The 8,455-nt window shown below is 35.9% G+C and overlaps 1 long non-coding RNA gene across 1 annotated transcript in view; it reads right to left on the bottom strand.

Annotated features, from left to right (window-relative positions):
- Positions 1-2,312: 2,312 nt before the first annotated feature.
- LOC310907991 overlaps positions 2,313-8,455 on the bottom strand; it is a 249,577-nt gene continuing 243,434 nt past the window's right edge. Inside the window, exon 2 of the long non-coding RNA XR_014589757.1 lies at positions 2,313-2,387. This is a non-coding gene — a long non-coding RNA (uncharacterized lncRNA). The remainder of the gene's footprint in view (positions 2,388-8,455) is intronic.

Raw genomic sequence — 8,455 nt, 5'->3', positions numbered from 1 at the left:
AATTAGTCTTTCATTTCTGAAGAAAGGGAAGGGAATATGACTGAGCAAATGTATGTGATATATAAATAATGAGGAAACTAAGGGATAATGTCAGACTTCCACATTAAATATTCAGCCAAAACTTCTCATTTAAGTTTAAAAAAACCTAAAGGAGTTAGGGAGGATTTCAGTTCTCCACATGTACTTACTCCATATCTTCTTGGGTCACCATAAGTAAGACTTTCAGAGGTTCCTTGAGATGCTCAACAGCATTGCCTTGCAATGAAATGTAAATTTCTGTTACTTTAATTCTGGAAATGAAAAAGTTTTCCAAGTGATTTGGGAAACTACTTTCATTTTTTTTTTTTCATTTTCTTAGCTCTCTCTCTGACTGCAATGAGGTATTATAAAAGAAAGAATGCATTAATAGAGTTATTTTGTTTTTATAGTGATCACAACCAGTGAAAAATATGGATATCTGGATGGAACACTAGAGGTGACAAACAGAAGTAATTTTCTCTGATTCGTAAATGACACATTGCAGACAAAGAAACACCTAGAAGTAAACACCTGTGAAAGAGAGCTTGTCTCATCTCATTGCATTTTTTCCTATCTTAATGGGAAAAAATCAGAAAAAAAAATCAGAATTGGTAGTATAGGAAATCTCTTCTGTATTAAAGAAAGAAAAATAGTCTTGAGAAGCAGAACTATTCCTGTGCAAACTCAGACATGTCACAAGATTGATAGATGGGACTCTAACTGTCGAGAGTCCCATCTACCAATACCCTTGGAATGTTATAAACTGTACAGCTAATTGCCCTATTGCTTATTTTTTTAAAACAATACTTATGCTAGGATGCCTACCGAAAATTTTGCACCACATGCATGCTGAGTCTCACTACACTGTAAAGGTAATTTATTGTGCAACAGACTCAAGATTCACAGAGATAACAAGGACAAGCTAGTGAGAGCTCCTGCACAGTATAGTGCTTAGACTATTCCCTGGGTTGTTTTTGCATCCTGATCTACATATCTAGCTCCTTACCCAGATCTTTCCCTCTTTATTAATTGTTGTGAATTTTCTGCATAACACAGCAATAAAAAATGTATTAATTTAAAAAATATGTCTTTTTACAAGAATAATAATTGATTAATTAAGTATAATATTGCAGTGTCTTTATTCCATTTCAAAAGCTCTGGGTTTAAAATTTCATCAAGAAATAACATCTGCAAACAACAATTATTAATTATCACTAGTGTGAAACAACTTCTATAGAATTAGTATAAACATAAAAGTATATATGCATACCTAGTGTTATGTGAGATAAGTTATATTTCCAACATCTACACTGCAGGGCCTTGAGACACCTAGAGTAGCTCTGAGAAACTGTGTACTCAGGGATACAGTAAGAAACAAGAAAGAAGGCATCAAATTGGAAATAATATACCTGAGTTTTGAAGAGTGTTGCCACTCAAAACAAGATTGAATTGCAATGAAACATAAATCCCTTTAAAGCTGCTGTTTCTGCCACTCAGATAAAGTAAAAGAAGAGAACTTTTTGAAGGATTGCTCCTGTGACATATAATCATCAGCTACAGCTCTGCCTAAATATAAGACAATGGAAGGTCAGGAAGAAACGTTGAGAGACATTCCAGGTGTTGGACTTTGCAATTTATTAACCACCTTAAAATCAATATTAGACTTCACAGGTGCCTATGGCAAAACTACAGGACATATGATCAGAATATGAAAATAAATCAACTTCATCTGCCAGAAAAATGTGTACAACATACACTGGAAAACATCACAAATGCTAGTACACCATAGCTAACCTAGATATGCAAACTGTATTAACTTCATTAAGATATGTGGCATGCAAAATTATACATAATAGAGGTCATTACATAGGATAAAACACTGCAGTATAAGATCTAAAAGAAGTGTAAAATAGATTTGACTGTCATTTGCCTACCCAAGGAAATGATGGCACACTGGTGAGAAATCAATCTTAGGAATAGAATTTAAATATTAAAAATACAGAAGACCTACAAAAGCTCTTTGAGATGTGCCAGAACTTAAACAGTATTAATGGATATACTTATTCCAGACAGGGACAAATCAGATTATGAGTCAAACCAGATTATGAGTGTACCAGCAAGTCCTAGTGTGAATTGAGTTATGGAAAAGTCTACCATCAAGTACTGCCGAAAGAGACAGTAATAGCTAAATACTGTTACATTTTGAAAAAATGTGCAAATTGCTAATTTTTTTTTTCCCTCAAAGTAATACAGTCTCTGAGATGATAATATTAACCAAAAAAAAAAAAAAAAACAAAAAAAAAAAACAAAAAAAAAAACAAAAAAACAAAAAAAAAAAAAAAAAAAAAAAAAAAAAAACACCACACCAGCTTCACCATGACAGCACTGGGCTTTCAGAAGAAACAAAAACACACAAATACACTAGACACTCCTACTCCCTATCATTTGCGAGTGCTTTCTTTACTGATGCTTTCAGTTTCAGAATTGCAATTTTCATGATAATGTACAAATGGGAACATTGAGACACATATACACACATATATATATTTATATATAAAGACATGGCCCATTTCTTACGTGATTGACAATATATCACAAAATTATTTTTATCAGTTAAGGTGGGAAGCATATTATTAAAATTTGTAAAATCATAGAATAGCTTGGGTTGGAAAGGGCAATGAAAGGTTATCTATTCCAACTCATAGATCAAATTGTCTAGACTGCCTCTAAATTCCTTCTAGGAGTAATTGTAAAAAAAGTGTTTCACCTCACCATGAAGTAGAGGCTGGATTGTCACCATGCCTTTCACTGCAATGGCTGTTAGAGGCATGAAACAATGAGACACACACACCTGAAGGCAGGTGAAGTGAATCCACTCTGTACTGCTGTCTGCACTGGTACCTGCAATGCACAGTGTTAAGATAACCAGCTTGGCTCCTTAAAGCTGTATTATCAGCATTGCAGGAGTGTGGAAAAAAGGACATCATCAAAACAGGAACAAAAAGGCTGAACGCTGTCAGCTGCTACTGACACACCATCGAGAGAAACAGCAGTATGAAGAGTGCTTAAAGGACTAGAATTTCAGTGGGATTAGGACAAAAAGAAGATGGTGCAAGTCCCCTTATCACCGAACATCTTCCTACTGCTCTGAGTACATCGGAAGAAGTACATTAACATAGTTCTGCCCAGACTAATATACTCTACTTCCTATCGTGAGTCACAGCAGTTTTAACTTGTATAAAGGGGCTACCGTGGTACACAGAGATTTAATCTTCTCACAGTGAGCATTCCCAGTAATAAGCAATCCTGGATCACATTGACAAATGTGTTTCAGATAAGGCTATGAGTCATTCCGAGGGAACAAAAGTAGCCCATTTGAGTCTCGCTGCTGCTGCAAACACGTACTGAGTGCCTTTTAGAGCCTTCCTTTACAAAAATTTCTTACTGCCTGCATCCAGACAGACCTGTTGTCATTATTTTGCATTTAATAGAATTTCTATAACCAGGTAAACCATACTTCTTTATCTGTAGTAATCCCAAACAACACTTAGAGCAGTGCTCTAAGTATTAGGTAATGTTATCTAAGATTTCAAGATTTGTTCCAGATTTTAAGAGCTGCTACCTCATCTTTTAGACTAATAATCTTGAAGTATTTTATAATATTAATTATTTAAGCCTCACAACACCTTTGTGAGCATAGTCAAGGTAATTGCAATTAGTGTCACAGTTTTAGACCTGTGATGAAAAGCAGCTCAGGGTTCTAGGCATTAGATGCCCCAGCTGAAGATACAAGTACATTTGTGTAGAAAGACAAAAAGTATGGAAATTAATCCAGAAATCAGCATATTTGCTTTCTATTGACATGCAAACTGAATGCCTTTATACTAGTTTCTTCCCTGAAAATAAAGAAGCCACATTTGCAGAGAAGGTCATTTCACCAAAACGTATTTTTTCAATATAGAGGAAAAGATGAAAATGGAACAAGGAACCAGCTACAGAAAGATGTATACCTCATCTTTTTTATTTGTTTGGTTTTGGGGGTTTGTTTGTTTGGGTGTTGTTTGCTTTGTTTTTTGTTTTTAAGGAAGAGGATCAAAGATACAAAAGTGACAACTGGCATGGATTGAGAATAACGATTTCAAATCCCCAGCTTTCTGTGCCTCTCTCTGCTTCCAGTTAATATGGGTGTGAGTTTTAAAGTACAGTATAGGATATAAATGGCTTACATAATTTAATCAGCCACCTATGTGTGAGGAAAGGTATATACACATGAGGAAAAGCTCATACATCAGCCATAAAGAACCTTTGGTCTTCAGCTTGTTCTATACTTACACACTTTTGTGGTGTATTTATACCTGGTTTGCTTACTTCTACTCTAGAGGATGAAATAGATTAAAGCCAGAGTTATCCCTCCATAAGAAAAAGTTGGGGTAAAAATTGTCAACTAAAAGTTTTTTCTCAATGTTGACATAGTCCAAAAAAATTGAACTCTGCTTGTAATCAAAGATAATAAAGAGGACAAAGCTTTACCCCTTGAGAGGTCACAGGAAATATTTCACAGAAAACAGACAAGGTGAAGATATAGATGGCTTATAAATTACCAGCACGATCATCATCACACAGCATTATTTTTCCATTACTTCAGTCCTAATAGGATAACCAAGGAAGATAGCACGCATTATCTACTTTCTGAGACAAGCTGTTAAAACAAAGTATAACAAGACTCTGCAGCTGAATCACAGAATACAAGTTACTGAAGGTACTTTTGCATCTGTCACTCCTACACTCTTTAACAAAGACAACTGGATCATGCCTTGCGAGTTTTCATTTAGAAACATTTGAACAGCAATAAGTGAAAGTGCTATTCCTCAAAATTTAACTTTGTTTAGGAGACATAATAATCAAGGAAAGTAAGACTTGAGTATAGGAGGACACAGTATTTCCTCATCAATTACAGTATTCATTGCTATTCCTCATGGATTGTAAGAAAATAGTGGGTTTATTTCTCAAGGAAACTTCAGACTTCTGTGAGATGTTAACTCCTGTTCACTTAACCAAAACCTTTTTGGAACCACCAGCAACACAGTCAAAAATTTGTGCCTGCAATAGAGTATAATGACAAATGACAGTGATCATATTGTTATTCAGTATCAACAACAAATAATTAAACCATGAATGAACCTGACAGAAGACCTTTAAGAAGCTGCCAAACTCTGTATGGATAAACTGAATGTTTGTAACACATCTAATGATTTCATTAGTCTCAACTGTAAGTGTGACTTGGTGAAAGGTTCACATGCTCTAAAAGTAATGAAGAATGTGTCAAATGATTGAACAGAAGCAATTAACTTCTGTCCAAATACTTATTGTTTTGCAAATAATCAGAACCTGGGTAAAAGGATTGTAGTTGCAAGAGAAAGTGTATTATCTTCACAGAAGGAATTTCCTTACACAGCAATTTTGAGTAGTAAACTCCAACTATACTTAATATAGAGAGTTTCATTCCCTCCATTGTAGGAATATTTAGAAATACTTTGCAATTTAAATATAGTAAATTCCTCAATATTTAAAGGTTCACATAACATGCTATTATTACTCACATATAAAAACTATATTCAGTGTTCAAGGCCAGTTTGGATCAGTCTTTGAGCAAATTGGTCTAGTGGAATGTGACCCTGCCCATGATAGGAGGAGGGCAAGACTACATTTAGAAGTCCCCTCTGATCCAAAACATTATCTGATTGCATGATTCTATTGGTTATACTCTTGACACATCTGTATAAAATAGGTTTATTTCCCATGGCCTAAAAGGAAGCAACACAGCTGAATAATACAGCTCTTGAATCAAAGACAATAATTTAACAAAAAACAGGTATCTTCAGAAACTGTGTGAACAAATCTATATTTATGAAGACTTCTGCATTCTTATTCAGGAAGACAGAGTAAACAGGAACAAAAGGATAAATAAATGATGGACAGTAAACGGATATAGGAATATACACACATGAAGATTAAAACATATAGAAACATTAAGATTTGGTGTGGTACTATGATTATGAAAGATTTGCACCAGGTTGAATTTCTGGGTCTTGGTGACTATGTTCTTCATATTCACTAAATCTAATGCTAACATTTCAGAGAGAACACCTGAACAGAAGAAAACATTAAGCATTTGTTCATTATGGGTACTAAAATGTGAACTGAAGTTCATTACTGGGTAGAGAATCAACTGCAAGATGTCTATGGAAGAAAAATTGCTTCAGGAATGAAGAGGAGTTTTTATTAGCAGCCTATGGGAAAATGGAATGCTTCTGATTCAAAATACACTTCAGAAATCCAGACTGGAGAGCAAGATTAACAGGGAGGATTTTGGACTTTTTGAAAATACCTGAAAACCTCCCAGAAATATTCAGAACTATTCTTTACAATTGTGAAGGAGATAGTTCTAATGTAATCTAATTATCATACTCTTCTAGGAAACTCATTACTTCACAAATCAGAAAAAGAACCGGCTTTGATTTTAATGTTTCTTGTTTTAAGAAAGATGGACATTTTTGAATAATTCTTTTAAAAAGTCTTTAACATATTAAAATGTTCATCTTGCTGCATAGATCTTATAAATGGATCCTGTAAGAGATTATTGGTTGGACTCTGAAAGCCATTGCATGATGTAATTTTTTTCTCTTTAAAAGTACCCTTCGGTTAGGTTGAAAAAGACCTTTGAGATAAAAGTTTTAGTCAGACTAGAATCTTTCAAGTTTGTAAGATAAAATCAATCAGACAGTTGTCTTCAAATCTTTAATCAGAAAACCCCTGCATTCTTGTCCAACGCTCCAAGTTGAAATAATGACAATTATGGTTATTAAATGCATGGGTCACATGGATCCTAAGGTCATCCTGGCCAATACTATATCCATTGTCTAAGGGAGGGTTTCCTCATCTGAGATTTCGGTTGCTAAAAGCCCTTCCTTGGCCCTCTAAAAGCCCCGAGTCACGTTGCAAGAAAAAAGCGGAGTCCTCAAGGCCTTGTTTTCAGGTTTCTCATGTTGTTTGTTATTTGATATCTCAATTTTCTCCGCTCCCAGCTGAGGTCCAGATAGCTGCTAGGAGACAAGACAACTGTCCACCGAAGGGGTGTTGTCTTTTATACAGATAACTACATGTCTGTTACTCACAGTTTTACACCAGTACCTAGTGCCTATACTAAAAGGGTCATTTCTACTTTGACCCAATCCACTCTAACTACCTTGTGTCATCACCACCTCAGAAAATGGAGGACAAGGAAGAACCCTAATTCCTCCATTTTGTCCCCCACTTACCTCTATTCTAAGAACCCTAAAACTACTATATTTTTCATCTTTTGCTGTGCTAAACTACTGTTTTCACATCTTGGTGGTTTGTAATTCCTCTCTCAATGTTGGAAGCCTCTCCCATGGCCTAAAAATCAAACCCAGTGTCTTCATGGGCTCTGTGCCAAGGTCTCCAAACCCCCAGACCAGCTCCACATCCCCCTGTCTAGGGCTCAAACTGCTTTCCTCAGGTCGTAGGCCATCCAAGGGGATGTCCTGGACTCCGACATCTCCCCCTCCTCTTTGCATTAAAAGGGTCTCTTTGGCAGTTTTGTCCACGAGTTGCCACATGCATTGAAACAAACACGGCACGACCGTGAGAAGAAATACAAACCCCAACAGAATACATACACCTGTTTTAAAATTTCCTTCCACAACGGTGAAAGGTCAAAAAAACTGAACATGCCATCCAGCCATGACCCAGTTACTTCTCCAAGTTTGTTCACGTGTTCTCACAATTACTTGATGTTCTCATGAATGGACTTAGAATGATCTGACAAATTCATGCAGCACATCCCTTCAAATTCCTCACACCCATGCCCATGTGACAACAAAAGATAATCAATTGCTGCCCTGTTTTGGAGAGTTGCTCATCTTAAACTGTCGACATCCATTAACATGTCATTCAGTGTAAGAGAAATGGCTCAAGCATGCTTGCTCAGCCAAGAAGCCATATGATCCAATTATGTCACCGCTGTCTGCAGTGAAAAAATTGCAATGTAATTCTTTGCGCCATGTGTGAACATCATCATCACATTTTGAATCATATTGTTGGATAGATCTTTTCCCTTTATGTTTTTGTTGTCTCAGCAATGTCATGTTGGGTGTTAGCAATGAAGGCCTTTCAATTCTGCATGGACTGCCTTTGACATTTGTGGGGACTGAGGGCCAAATTCTGTCCCCACAGTGGAAAAGATTCCTTTTGGAAATTACACTGGAACATGGTTGGATGGTCTGCTCAGCATCTTAGTGTAATTACACCAAGATGATGCATTTCTGTAAATTATGTGATTTGGAGTGACGTCTATGTTTTTGTTTTTCTGTCACTCCAGAATGATTAAATTTCACACAAAAATTCATTCTGACCG

This window comes from Zosterops lateralis, assembly GCF_965231275.1.
Source record: "Zosterops lateralis genome assembly, chromosome: 3".
Classification (NCBI taxonomy): Eukaryota; Metazoa; Chordata; class Aves; order Passeriformes; family Zosteropidae; genus Zosterops; species Zosterops lateralis.
The sequence above is the reverse complement of the archived record's forward strand: the minus strand, read 5'-3'. Positions and strand labels throughout refer to the sequence as shown.